Genomic DNA, 15,169 nt, shown 5'->3' with positions numbered 1-15,169 from the left:
TTAAAATAAGAGTATTGATTTTAGAGTATTGTTATTGACATACATAATTGTTCAAGAAGAAAGTTAATGTTATATGAAACTAACTATAGAGTTACAAAAAACTATATCATAGCAGATTCACTAATAAACACACTAAGTTAGGTAGCTACACACTTATACTTTGGAGCTAAGGAAAAATTTCAAAAGAAATGAAAAAGTATGAAACTTTAGGAAACTAAAGTTAGGATTCACAGTAGCATGGCCCAAATCTAGGAGAGTTGAGATTTTCCTAAAACTTGGATATCCTGGCATAACAAAACATACACACACACACATAAACACATCCATACACACACACACACACACACACACATATCAAAATATTATAAAGACATTTACCTAGTATCACTAGAAAGTGAGTTACAGCTAAGTGTGTCAGTAAGCTATCATTGTCCTGGTAGTCATGATTGAAACGTTTTCCATTGGTCTTTTTCATTTCCTATGCTAGTTTCCAGGGCCCCAACACATTTGAAAGGCAATAACAATGCAGAAGATGCAGGCAAACGACTGAACTCTGTAACAAACTCGGGATTTTCTTGGACCTTATTGTTTAGCTTTGAAAAAATATTTATTCTTGGGGAGAATACTTTTTCTGCTTTTATTTAGTCTGTGTATATGTCCAGTAGGATGTCACTGCTAATCTTCCCAGGGTGAAGCATTCAAGCAAAATCTGGATATGTATCTGTGAAAGGGAGTCTCAGTGAAGTCAGATATTTGATTAAAGGACCTTTAAGATTTCTCCCCAAACTAAGTTCCATTTATTTCATGGGGTGAATGTAAACAAATCTATGTTCTCTGTAACACTGTATTTTACTCAGCAGTCAATAAAGTCCCACTATTTACCTGAAATTGTGTGATATCAGAATATCATACATATAAGATATACTTGGATGTCATCATCACTGACTCTGTATTATAGCCAGGGAGAAAAATTAAAAAGTAAAATTAAGTATTTGCAATTACAGTACTTGTAATAATGGACCGAAATTAAGAGATGGAGATGGAAAAAGTATAAAATGGTATAAAAAACTCACTCTATAGGGTGGTTATTTGAGAAAATCTCTCAGAAGTAACATTGAAGTTTATGTCTAATGGATAAAAAGTCCATTAGAGTGGACGTAGAACAATCCAGGTAGAAGAAAAAGCATTCAGATTGGCCCTGTGCCTGGAGAGAGTTTGATGTGGTTGATGAACTTAATGATCAGTTGGGCTCGAGCACAACACTTGAGGAGGACAGTCATAAATAATTAAGGTGAAAATTGTGTAAGGGCCAAATTATGGCAAGCCTTAGTGAATCACCATAAGGAGGCCAGATTTTTGTTCTAATTTCATTTTCAATGGAAATTAAAAAAAAAATGAGAAACCTACACACCTATCAGAACAGCCAAAATCCAAAACACTGACAACACCAAATGTTGATATGGATGTGGAACAATAGGAAGTCTCATAAATAATGGGAAGGCAAAGTGGTTCACTACTTTGGAAGACACTTTGAAGGTTTCTTACAAAACTAAACATACTCTTACCACACAATCCAGCAATCGTGTTCCTTGGTATGTATCCATAGGAGTGAAATACTTATGTTCATACAAAAACCTGCACACAGATGTGTGTAGCAGCTTTATTCATAATTGCCAAAACTTGGAAGCAAACAAGATATTCAGTAGGTGAATGGATAATCTGCGGTATATCCAGACAATGAAATATTTAGTGCTAAAAAGAAATGAGCTGTTAAGTCATGTGTTCTGTTTTATATTATAATGATGGCTACATGTCATGATACATTTGTCTAAACCCATAGAAGGCACAACACCAAGAATGAACCCTAATGGAAACTATAGACATTGGGTAATTATGATATGTCAATGTAGGTTCATTAATTGTAACAACTGTACCACTCTAGTGGGGGATGTTGATACAGGGGAGTCTATGCATGTGTAGGGGCAGGGTGTATGTGGGAAATCCCTGTATCTTTCTTTCAATTTTGCTGTGAACCTAAAACTACTCTAAAAATATCAAGTCTTTAATTTAAAAAATTGTAACTAAAAGCTGTTAAAGAATTTTAATGGAGACATTAACATGATCTAATGTACATTTTAATGGCACTTAAGCCTATCTGATTCTAAGAATCTCTTAGAAAGTGCCAGAATTTTATAAGCATTTTATATTTTCCTGCTTCCTCAATCTTTCGAGAATGGTCTTGCTAACATAAAATCATGAAAAACCGCATCACTTTCTTCCTTTTCATATGCTGATAAGAAATGATTGGAAAAAATTATGCTATTCTGCAATTTTGGCTTCATTTCACAGCCATGCTACAACTTCAGGTGTAGCTCAAAATTGCTTGACTTTTATTCATTTTAGGTTACATTTTATTCAAGCCTTTCAAACTTAAGTAAAGCACAGATATTGAAAACAAATTCTAAACTTATAAGAATTTTTCTAATTAACCCTAGGATTCCACAGATACCAGTTTGAGAAATATTTCTCCAAGAAACTGAAGTATGTATTCCATGATACAATGTCACTGGATAGAGGAAACAGAGATCACAGTCCAGGGCAGCTGAGGAGGTTGAAATTTGAGGGTTAGGATAATGGACAGGAAAGCATTACAAAGAGAAGAAGCTGGACAAATCTGCATGTGGCCCTTTCTGTCTTTGGCCAAATCATAAGCTCTCTATATGCAGGGTGAGACCCTGCAAGGTCTGGAGGAAAACATCAACTGGAGACCAATTCTTCAGATTATAACTACTTTACTCCTAGTGAGAAAGCTACTCTGGAACCTGTCCCTAGTAGGCCCCAAATAAAGCTTGACAGAACAATCTGATCCAACAGTAAATATATTGCCTGTAAGAATAAAACTCTACAATCTTTAAAAAAAGAAACCAAAATCTAGTATCTCAATAAATAGGCATAAAAAGGTCACAAATTTTCAATTACAAGTTCACAAGACATATGAAGCAGAAAAAAATGAAACCCATATTGAGGCAAAATCTGTCAATAGGATGAAACCAAAGACAACTTATGTGTTGAAATTAACATCCAAGGAATAAAGATCAACCTAATGAGTGAATATATGGGCAATATTATAAACTAAACAGAAACTGTTAATGTAACCCAATGAAAATTCTAGAACTGAAAAATAAAGTATCTAAAATTTAACTATATGAATTTAACAACATATTGAACACTACAGAATAAAAGATTAGTGAACTTGAAGATATAGCAAGTGAAATTATGGAATATGGAAAAAGAAAAATAAATGAAAAAGAGAACAGGTCTTCAATGACCTGTGGGATAATATTAGATAGTCTAATATGTGTATGTGGAATCCCAGAATTAGAGGAAAAAATTTGTGGAGGAGAAGAATATTTGAAGAAATAATGGCTGAAAATTTTACAGAACTAACTATATGGAACTTATTCTACATTTTAAAATATAAATACCTATTTCATATTTAAGTATAAAATATAAAAAGTATAAACATAGATTAAAGTAAATGTGAAGGTACAACTATATTAAAATCAGAGTAGATATTTATAAAATAAAAATACACAGACATGTGATAGGTAAAATTAAAAACTGGAAAAATATACAATATGTAAACAGTAAATATAAGAAAACTTATTTGCCTATTTTAAAATCAGGCAAAGTATAATTCAAGAAAAATAATATCAGAGATAAAAAGTACATTCCATAATGATAAAAGGCCTTTTCATCAGAAAGATATTAGTCTTAAATATGTGTAAGATTAAATATAGACCTTCAAAATAAAGAAGTAAATCAGATAAAGTTGGAGATTTCAGCAAAACTCTCAATAATTACTAAAAGAAATAAACAAAATAATCCTAGAGTTTAAAAAAAATTGAAAAAGATAACCAACCTAAACTTACTAGTATTGTAGAGCAGTATGCCAAAAATACAACAGATATTCTTTATAAATGCATATAGAACATTCACCATGATATATCATTTGTTGAGCTGTATAACAAGGTTTTTTTTTTTTTTTTTTTTTTTTTTTTTTTTTTTGTGGTACGCAGGCCTCTCACCGTTGTGGCCTCTCCTGTTGCGTAGTACAGGCTCCGGACGCACAGGCTCAGCGGCCATGGCTCATGGGCCTAGCCACTCCACAGCATGTGGGATCTTCCCAGACTGGGGCACGAACCCGTGTCCCCTGCATCGGCAGGTGGACTCTCAACCACTGCACCACCAGGGAAGCCCAACAAGTTTTAATAAATTTCACAATCTTAAAAAAGTTATTTAACCCTAATAAAATTAAACTAAAAATCAATAGTAAAAGTCATCTTTAAAATCCCCAAATATTTGCAAATTAAATATCTCTAAAAATTTTTGTTAAAAAAGAAATTAAAAAGGAAAATATAAAATATTTGAATTGAATGAAGTATAAATATACCATATCAAACTTTGTAAATTCCAAATAATACAGTGGCTTGAAAAATTATTGTATTAGAAAATAAGAAAGCCTTAAAATCAATGATGTGTTCTCCACCTTAGAAAAATTAGGGAAAAAAAAGACACATTAAAAACAAAATGGCTAACTGAAGTCAAATTAAAATTATAAATGTGGAAATGAATAAATTAGAAAATGGACAAGGAGAAAAAAAAGGAAAACAATGTGTTCTTTAAAAAAGATTAAAGCAATTTATAAACCATTATAGGAATTATTAAGACAATAAAAGAGAAAAAAAATTACCAATAAAGGGAAACAAAGAGAGGACATCACTTCAGATCACTAAAAGTATAACAAGTGATTGTAACCAATAGATATATGCCAAAAACTTGCATCTTGGATAAAATGGAAAATCTCTAAAAAAGACAAATATTGCAGGACTGATGCAAGAAAAGAAAAATGTAGTCTTTCTCTGCAAAATAATCTTGGAAAAGAAGGATTATGGAGGAAGGATAATACTACCTGATTTTAGATATTCTACCTCATTTCCACTCACTCTAAAGCTATGGGAATTGAGACAGGCTGGTAATAACAGAAGCATAGGCATAAAGACCTATGGCACAGAAAAAAGATTAGAAATAAACTCAGCTAATCAACTGATTTTCAATGAAGTCATTGAAGAAATTCATAGTATAAGGGTTTTCTTTTTGCAAAAAATGGGGCTAGAACAACTTTATATCAATGTGAGATAAAATAAATTGATGCTACCTTCAAACATATATAAAAATTAATCTGAGATGGACCACAAACCTAAATGTTAAAGCTAAAATTATAAACCCTGTAGATTAAAACATAAGAAAATATCTTCATAACTGGAGTTAGCAACATTTCTTAAAAATGGCACAGAAAGCAAATTTGTAAAACAAAAATGCTAAATTGTATTTCAACAACACCAAATCACTTTTCTCATCAAAATAATATTTTAGAAAATAAATAAAGCGATATAGAGAAAATATTCACAGTAAAATATTTGACCAAAAAAAAAACCCTGTATACAGAACATATATAGAACTCCTAAACTCAACAGTCAAAAAGACAAAAAAAAGAAAAAAACAAGATCACTTGCCATCTTGTTTAAAAAAGATGATGCAGAAATGGACAAATGTTCAATACACATCAGAAAAAGTGTTCAATATCATTAGTCAACAGAGGAATAAAAATTAAGACTATTAAATTAAGTTTTATTAAGACTACTAAATTAAGTGATATACCATTATAGGTCTGCCACGTGGATAATTACAAAAAGACCAAAATGACCAGATGTTGGCAAGTATGTGGAACAACCAATGGAAGTGTAAAATGATACAAAAACTGTGACAACTGTCCTAGCAGTTTCTAATAAAGTTATACATTCACCTATCCTGTGATCCAGTGAGTCTATTCCTACTTAACTAACCCAGGATAATAGAAATGTAAGTCAACAAATATATTCTTATATGAAGGTTCTTAAAAGCCATATAATCAGAATAATCAAAGTTGGAAACAAACCCAATATCCTTTAACATAAATGGATATTATAAAAAAGAACTTTAAATATTATACAATGCCAATAGAAAAGAGCTACAAATATACCCAATAATATGGATGAACTTAAAAATATTTTGCTAGAAATACATATGCTACATTTATGACTCTATTTCTAGAATAACAGGCACACAAATCATTTGTGTTTAAAAATCAGAACAGTGGTTTCTTCTGGGGAGTGATCAGAATTGACTGGGAAGGAGCATGAGGAACTTTCTGGAAAGATAACTTTATCTTCATAGGGCTGTAAAATTCATCAGTGTACACATGCATGTATTTGTCAAAACGTGTTAAACTATACACATAAGATTGGTTCATTTTAATCCTTGTAAACTATATATATAAATATATAAAATTATATATATAATTATATATATATAATTATATATATTTATATATAAATATATAAAATTATAAAATATAAAATTCCTTGTGGGACGATTTATTTACCTCCCCAGTATATTTTGTGAGTATGTGCTTGTTGTGTTTCCCTATATAATTGGTGTCTACTTATTTATATTTGTGAGTTCTTCAGGGACAGAGATATTGTGTTAGTGCCTAACACACTGGATAACTGGTGCATGCTTATCAAAAGAATAATTAGATTTAAACTAGAGAATTCAGAAAGGAATACCTCATACTGAAAGAATGAAAAGAAAATCAGGCAGGTAGTCCTTTAAATAGCATTCCTTAAGCACATACTCAGAATCATGACTTGCATTTTTCTGGGTATCAGAGGTTAAAAAAAAAAAAAGCTATAGGTTGTGCCTTAATGAGTTTATAATCTAGCTGGGGCTACTAATTACAGTAAACAAAATTGTAAAGATAAGAGCTATACAGTGGTCTGCACAAAGCATAATGAATGCAGATATATAAGCTTATCAGTCTCAGAGGGAAAATGCAATAGATTTTGCAAGTCTCATTAGAACTATTCACTGATGTTGCAGTTCTTTTTCTGGGAGAAGGCCACATGAAAGGATTGCATTTCTCTAATCTCTTGAAGGTAAGTGTGGCCATGTCAATTACACCCATGTGCTTGATGGTGCTGCTGAGTCCCACTATGTCCTTACTGATTTTCTTCTTGCTATCCATTTCTGACAGAGGGGTGTTGAAGACTCCAACTATGATAGTGGACTCATCTATTTCTTTTTGCATTTCTATTAGTTTTTGCCTCAAATAGTTTGAGGCTCTGTAACTAGGTACATACATGTTAAGGACTGTTATGTCTCCTTAGAGAACTGACCCTTTATCACTATGTAATGTCCTTCTTTATTCCTGTTAACTTTCCTTGCTTTGAAGTCCACTCTGTGAAATTGAGATAGCGCTCCTGCTTTCTTTTGATCAGTGTTATCATGGTATATCTTTCTCTAACCATTTACTGTTTATATGTGTCTTTACATTTGAAGTGGGTTTCTTGTAGACAACATATAACTGGGCCTTATTTTTTGATCCACTGTGAATCTTTGTCTTTTAATTGGTAGATTTAGGCCACTGCTACTGAAAGTGATTATTGATAGATCTGGTTAATATCTACCACATTAGTTACTGTTTTCTATTTGTTGTCCTTGCTCTTTGTTTCTATTTTCCATTCTTTTCTGCCTTTTCTGGTTTTAATTGAACATTTTATATAATTCTATTTTCTCTCCTTCCTTAGCACATCGGTTATACTTTTTACTTTTTTAGTGGTTGCCCTAGAGTTTGCAATATATGTTTATAATTAATCCAAGCCACCTTTCCAATATCACTATACCACTATACAGATAGTGTGAGTACCTTATAATAACCAAATAATCCTGATTCCTCCCTCCAATCTCTTGTATCATTGCTGGCATTCATTTCACTTATATATAATCATTTATAAGCATATATATATACATATATACACATAAGGTGCATACATAATTGAATACCGTTTTGCTGTAATTTTGAACAAACTGTTATCTGTTAGTCCAGCAGTCCCCAACCTTTTTGGGACCAGGGACTGGTTTCGTGGAAGACAATTTTTCCATGGACGGGGGCAGGTGATGGTTCAGGAGGCAATGTGAGCAATGCGGGGGATGGTTCAGGCTGTAACACGAGCCATGTGGAGCGATGGGGAGCGGCAGGTGAAACTTCGCTTGCTCACCCGCCTGCTGCTCACCTCCTGCTGTGCAGTCCGGTTCCTAACAGACCGCAGACCAGTACCAGTCTGCAGCCCGGGGGTTGGGGACCCCTGTGTTAGTCAACTAAGAGTAAGAAAAATAGATGCTTTTATTTACTTTTGCTTATTCTTTCTTTGATGCTCTCTGCTTCTTTATGTAGATCCCAGGATTCTACTGACATGTTCTCTAGCTCAGAGACTCTTTCCTCAGCCACCATTCAGTTTACTGACAGGTCATCAAAGGGATTCTTCATTTCTGTTACAATATGTTTTAATCTCTAGAGTGACTTTTTGGTTCTTTCTTAGGATTTCCGTCTCTGCTTACACTGTCCATCTGTTCTTGCATGCTGTCTATTTCATCCATTAGAGCCCTTAGCATATTAATCATCGTTGTTTTAAATTCTCTGTCTGAAAATCCAACCATCCCTGCCATATCTTTTTCTGACAGTTGTTCTGTCTCTTCAAGCTGTGTTTTTGTTTTTTTTTTTCCTTTTGTACACCTTGTAATTTTTTCTTGATAGCCAGACATTATGTAACAGATAAAAGTAACTGCTATAAATAGGCCTTTAGTAATGTGGTGGTGGTGAGGTGTTGGGGGCCAGGAAGCATTCTATGGTCTTATGATTTCAGTGAGCCTATGACTCTGGTCTGTGAATTCACAAGAGTTTCCCAGTTCTTTGTTTAATCCCCCCTTGGAGGACAGGATAGCTAGAATGGGTTGGAGTTGGGTGTTCCCCTTTTCCCATGGGGAAGGCTAGAGCTGGCTGGAGATGGATATTTCTCTTCCCCCAGGTCAGTTAGGCGCTGATAATTTTCCAGCAGGTTAGGCTCTAGCTATGTTGCTTCCCCTGAGTTCAGGCCTTGTTAAGAAGAGCAGAATACTCTGGCATATTTCAAAATAGTTTCTTTCTCCCTCCCCCTGCTAGATGCATGAGGGGATTTTTCTCAGATTTTGACTTTGGGAATCTGGTCAAGTTCCTGGAGGTAAATCTACAACATTGTGTCCCCCAACTCCACAACCCATGAGTTTTTAATCTCAGACTTGTCCAAACTGAGCCTCCAGCAACTTGTCAATAACAGTTCAGGGTTTCCTATTCTGGCACCGGTTCCCATGGTAGTTTCCACTTTGAGTCTGCTCCAGTAAGCTGTGACTCCCTGTATACACTTGTCTATCTCTCCAGTCTTGGGGGCAGCAATTTTCCCTGTATCCTACTAACTCTTACGTAGCCAAGAAGAGTTGCTAATTTTTCAGTCTGCTCAGCTTTGTACTTGTTGTTAGGACAGAGTGGTGACTTCCAAGATCTTACATGCAGAACCAGAATCTTGTAAGTATCATGTGTGGCTTTATGAATTGTTTTGCCGATGAATTAAATATATATATATAATATATACAAATATATATATGTAATTTCCTGGTAGCATCCTGGTTCAGGCAGAGTGTGACTCATCAAGCTTACTCTGCCTGTCCAAGTGATCATGAAAGCCCATGTTCAGTCGGGAATCCAAGAAAAGATTCTTTGAGTCTCTGTATTAGTTTGCTGTAACAAAATGCCACTAACTGGGTGGCTTAAACAACAATTTTTTTTTTCACACTTCTAGATGCCAAACCTGTCTAAAATCAAGGTTTTGACAGGTTTGGTTTCTCCTGAGGCCTTTCTCCTTGGCTTGCAGATGGCTTCCATCTTGCTGTTTCTTAAGATGGTCATCCTTCTGTAGATGTACACCCTTGGTGTCTCTTCTTATGAGAACACTAGTCCTGTAGGATTAGGATCCACCCATGTGACCTCATTTAGCCTTAGTTTCCTCTTTAAAGGCCCTATTCCAAATACAGTCATATTCTGAGGTGTACCTTGAACATATGAACTTTTGGGGGACACAATTCAGTCCATAAAGTCTCCAAAGTGGGCAGGGATTCACTGCCAACCCATAATAGATAAGCAGCATATAAGAGAAATAAAAATATGTTTCATTAAACCACAAAGATTTTAGAGTTGCTTTCTAAACTGTAATATAAGCTAGCCCATTTTGTCTCATGTAGAATGTAGTATACAGAAATCGAGTGGTATCGTACAAAAATCTAAAATATGTGGCATTGGATTAGCAATCTTCCCACAGACAGGAAAAACTGATATCCAGAACCTAGAAAGATAGTGCTCTTGATTAATACGGTGGCAAAATATTTTGTAAAATTCTCATCTGCCATGATTTGAATAACAGATAATTAGTGTGAATTTCTATCCAAGTTTGCTCAGTACATTTCTAGTCTGTATCCATTGACCCAGTATTACTCTTAGTGGTCTTCCCTTTCCTCTCAAAAGGGTCCTGGTTTGAGCAGTATATCATATAATCACCTTACAGAAAATTTACTTCATAAATGTTTAGCTCTATTAGACAAAGTTAGAAAATAGAATATTAGTTCCTTACTATGTAGGAATTATAATAAACAAATGTATTCAGAAAGGAATCATTTACTTTTCAAGCAGAAATGAAAGAAACTAGACTGATTCCAGAAATTCATGGCCTTGAAATACTGGAAAATCCAGTTATTTTAGACCCATTCAAGAATATATACATTGGAGAAATGCCTTGATTCACTAAAGCCCAATGGAAGGGTCAAATTAAGAGTAAAAACATTGCAACCATTCTTAAAAACTGAATAAATAAATAATATTCCTGAGAGAAAAGGCCTAACTGTGAGTGTGACATTGAGTAAAATCTTTCAATTGGATTATCAAATGAGAGAAATGAAACTAAACTAATGGCTTTTTAATAAAAGCCTTATAGTCTCAAGTTAACCAATCTAATTTAAGAGAGAGAAAGGCAAAAGCATAGGGTCACAAAACCTCAACATATAGCAAATATAAAAAAAAAAAAAAAGGGAAATGACTGGAGTTAAAGAGAGGAGAAGCCTACTAAGTATTTGAGAGATGTGTTCTGCTAAAGAAATCAGAAGTAGAGAATAAAAAACAAGACCTTCCAAGACCTAAAATAGCCCTGGGATCCGCAACCACTTTTTGGCATGACAAACCAATGATGGTACATGCTTCAAAACTCATTTTTTAGGTTCTAAGGAGGATGTGGAAAAGAAGGACTTCTACTGGGTATAGAGCCTAGGACCATATTTGAAACTTATGTGGAAACTACATTGCATCCCTATCTTTGAGTTTGATGCTGTGACTAGAATAAAACTTTAGTCTGATACCCTTTGGAAGAAGGTGAGTATATTTTTCACAAGCAAAAATATATATTGAATATATGATGATACATGGTCATCCTGTGGTAGACATTAAGGCTCATTGTAATTATCTTCCTCCCCAGAATTTGATGGCATTGAATTCTGTCTATATGAATTTTGGCATGCCATATAACTTTCATTGGCCTATAAAATATTATTGGAAGTGACAAAGCATTTTAAATATCCATACACACTAAGATTTGTGTGCTTGTGAAATTATCTATTTATTATAACTTCCTTGAACTGTAATTGCTAGATCTGAGGGAATGCACATTTTCATGGCATTAAGTAAATACTGTCAAATTACTCTCCATAAAGAGTATACTAACATAATACCACATGCAGTGCATGACTACCTGTTGCCCTGCATTATATCTAATATCACTTTGTGTGTGATTGTGCGTGTATACATATCTTTATCAAGATAGCAGGCAACACCATGATCTAATTTTTCCTAAGTATTCATTTTTTTTTACTGAAGTACACATTTATTTATATAAATATGTAACATATATATATATATATATGGGGCCAATTGTATTTATTCTTTTGTGAATTGTTATTCCTTTGCTTTGTCTATTTTTCTATTGTAATAGTCTAGTTAACAGCACACACTTTTACTATGATGACAGTCAAGTGTTTAATTCTCATATCTGTATTGTTACAGATTATGTGGCCTTGGGTATTTTACTTAAAAGTTCTATAAGCCTCAGATCATAGTCACTCAGAGACCCGGGATGACAGATGTTCAATCTTAATATATGATTCAGAGTCAACAAAGCAGGGAAAAGGAAAATGGCAAATTGTATATTAGCTCTTAGAGCTTCTACCTGGAAATGTATTTATCACTTCCATTCATATATATAGATCAAATCCACATAGAAAGCCAAACTTTCTTTCAAAGTGGGGGAGGGATGTACAATCTTATCATGTGTGAGGATTATTTCTGATCAGCCCCCATAACTACCACAATCTGCCTTTGTAATGTTCAAGCAGGCTCAAAATCCAGGGTTTCTGGGTGATGTGCTATATAGTCTTTTGATAGTAGGGTAGCAGCTGTAGTATCTACATCAGGTCTGGTGGTGGACTCCCTGGAATAAGATACCTTTTTACTAAAATGACAAGCATCACTACAAAAAAAAATGTCTTAGATCTTTCTACTATCCCAATGAGACCAAACAGTATAAAGCAGAAAGATACAAAAAACCAGAATTTTCTCTAGAATTAGAAATATTATGTGGGTCTATGGGCTTACTGCTCTAAGAGTAGAGAATGTTTCTTGATTAGCCTTTTATCTGTTCCCTGGGATCAGTGTCGATTTTGATTTGGGACCCTGGCTCCTCCCTCTCAAAATTTTTTCCTTGGCCACATCCACTTTGGAGGTTGAACAGCACTTTCCAACCCTCATCCTGCACACAGATATAGAATAATCCAAGTTTCGTTTAGTCTGGGCTAATGTTTCTATTGACACCAGGATTTAAGCTCTCTCAAACTTTGTTGGCTTCTTAGATATTTGATTCTAGTTAGCTGTATATGCCAAAACAAAACACACAATTTCTTTCTAGACAAAATTCTCGTATTTTCTGTATTTTTCTTCCTTAGCTTTATCTTACTCTCCTCTCTATGTAATTTTAGTTAGCATTTCAGATTTTGATCACACACACACACATATATGCACATATATTCTCTTTTCCTTAAACCTTTTATATAACTGAAAGGTGCCACAATCTGAGTTGGATCGTTACTCTGAAATTCATTAGTCCATTCAGAGTTTTTAAAAATTAGTGTGAAGGCCTTATTCTTGATTTAATCCTTCTGTAAGATTTAGTCTTAATCAGCTTTTATAGCTCAAAAGCCTATCATCTATCTATGTATCTCTCTACTTATTTACTTATTTTTCTGATTGTGGTTGAGAAGCAATTTCCTCTTCCATGCTGGAAAGTGGCTTTTCTCCCACACTCAAATAAGATTTAATAAGGGAAACTGGGCACAACGTATATGGAAACTCTATGCTATCTCTGCATTTTCTGAAAATCTAAACATGCTCTAAAATAAAAATGTTATTTAAAAAAATATATAAATTTGGACTATGTAAAAAATTACATTCTATTGATAGAATTCAGAGGTAAGAAATGAAACCTGTTTTTCTGCTAGTGAATTCAACTTATTTATAAGTTCTTATATCCACTGATGTCAGTGGAAAACATTGGCCTTTTAAGTAAGTTGGAGTCTTCTTTTAAAATTTAGTTTCTTTTGGGTTAATTGAAGCAATTCAAGTTTCTACCCCTCTCCTTTCCTTTTGCTTTCCTCCTTAGATGGCTCTGGATACTGAGTTTATAATGATAGTGGGGTTTGAACTCTGATTAATGTAAGGATACCTAGGATCTCACTGGCTTTCACCAAGAAAATACCTCCTTCTGGGTTTGTTAAGTCATGAAGTCTTCTTTGTTATTATGAAATGGCCCCCAAATCCATTTTCAAACCATTGGCTATACACCTTGTATTTAAGTCAGCTTTATCTGATATAAATACAATCACATCAAATTTCTTACACTTTTATATTTGTATCCTTTTATTTTCAACTTGGGTCTTTATAATTAAACTGCCTCTCTATATGATATATGGAGAGAGAGAGAGATACCAACCACTGCCTTATAATCAAACATATTAATCTAATTACATTAAATGTAATTACTAATATGTAAGGTCTCAATCATCAGTATTGCTATTTGTTTTTTATACATCTCTTCTGGTTTGTTCCTCCTTTTCTTCTACCTTTTGTTTTTGTTGTTAATCTTGGTTTTTTGTTTGTTTTGGTTTGCCTGCTTGTTTTAATATTTTTTCTAGTTTCTTGGCTTATCAGCTGTATATTTTTAATTACTTTTATGCTTACTCTAGTGATTCCAATATATATCTTTAATCTATCACATTATACTCTATATTAATATTACCCTCCTTCTCTCCAATATAATAACAGCACTATAATTTAACCAGCCTCCCTTATTCATTGTGTATTATTTTTATTCACTTTAGTTCTATTTCAATACATTGTTAATATATTTGCTTTCATCAAACAATTAAATTTGGGGGGATTCAGGACAAACATTTTTTATATTTATCCACAAATTTATCAATTCCAGTGCTCTTGGTGTATGTGTGTGTGTGTGTGTGTGTGTGTGTGTATAACTGTCTTCTTTGATTATCATCTAAGAACCAGCTAACAGAATATATTTACAGCTTCAGGCCCCATAGCTTTCTCTTAAGGAACTCTGAGTCTGGTTTTTATCATCAATGAAGATAGCTTCTGGGAAAATGGAGAAAACTCTCTTATATTAGTTTGGGGTCTCCCTTTTAAAAAAAAAAGACAAGTTTCCCTAAGTTTTTCAAGTAAGTCTAGTGAGTCCTGCATAAGACAAAAATATGCCTTATGCAAATAATGTCTCTCTGGATTTTTAGAAGTGTAGACCTATTTAAATTTAAGATTGATAAGCTATTCTATGTTGAACTGAATATCTACTGCTAGACATTAGTTCCACTATCTAAGTGTAATTTAACTCCACCACTACAAAATCTGTGGGATACCAAAATAATACAATTTCAAAAATCATAACTGGAATGTGTTAAATTATGTTCTCAACTCTCAGAACAATGATTGTCGTAGGAACAGATTCATGTGGTGCCATTTTCTGTTTCATTACAGTCTCTGTCATAAGAAGGATGTGGTAGAATTTTAATGTCTCGTATATTCCTGTAAATTACA

The 15,169-nt window shown here is 33.7% G+C and overlaps 1 long non-coding RNA gene across 1 annotated transcript in view; it reads left to right on the top strand.

Moving 5' to 3' along the window:
- The first annotated feature begins 4,035 nt into the window (after positions 1 to 4,035).
- Positions 4,036 to 15,169, top strand: part of LOC125964070 (uncharacterized) — a 162,118-nt gene continuing 150,984 nt past the window's right edge. The window contains exon 1 of the long non-coding RNA XR_007476675.1: positions 4,036 to 4,068. This is a non-coding gene — a long non-coding RNA (uncharacterized LOC125964070). The remainder of the gene's footprint in view (positions 4,069 to 15,169) is intronic.

This window comes from Orcinus orca, chromosome 3, assembly GCF_937001465.1.
Source record: "Orcinus orca chromosome 3, mOrcOrc1.1, whole genome shotgun sequence".
NCBI classification, from domain to species: Eukaryota; Metazoa; Chordata; class Mammalia; order Artiodactyla; family Delphinidae; genus Orcinus; species Orcinus orca.
This window is presented reverse-complemented; position numbering and strand designations above follow the sequence as displayed.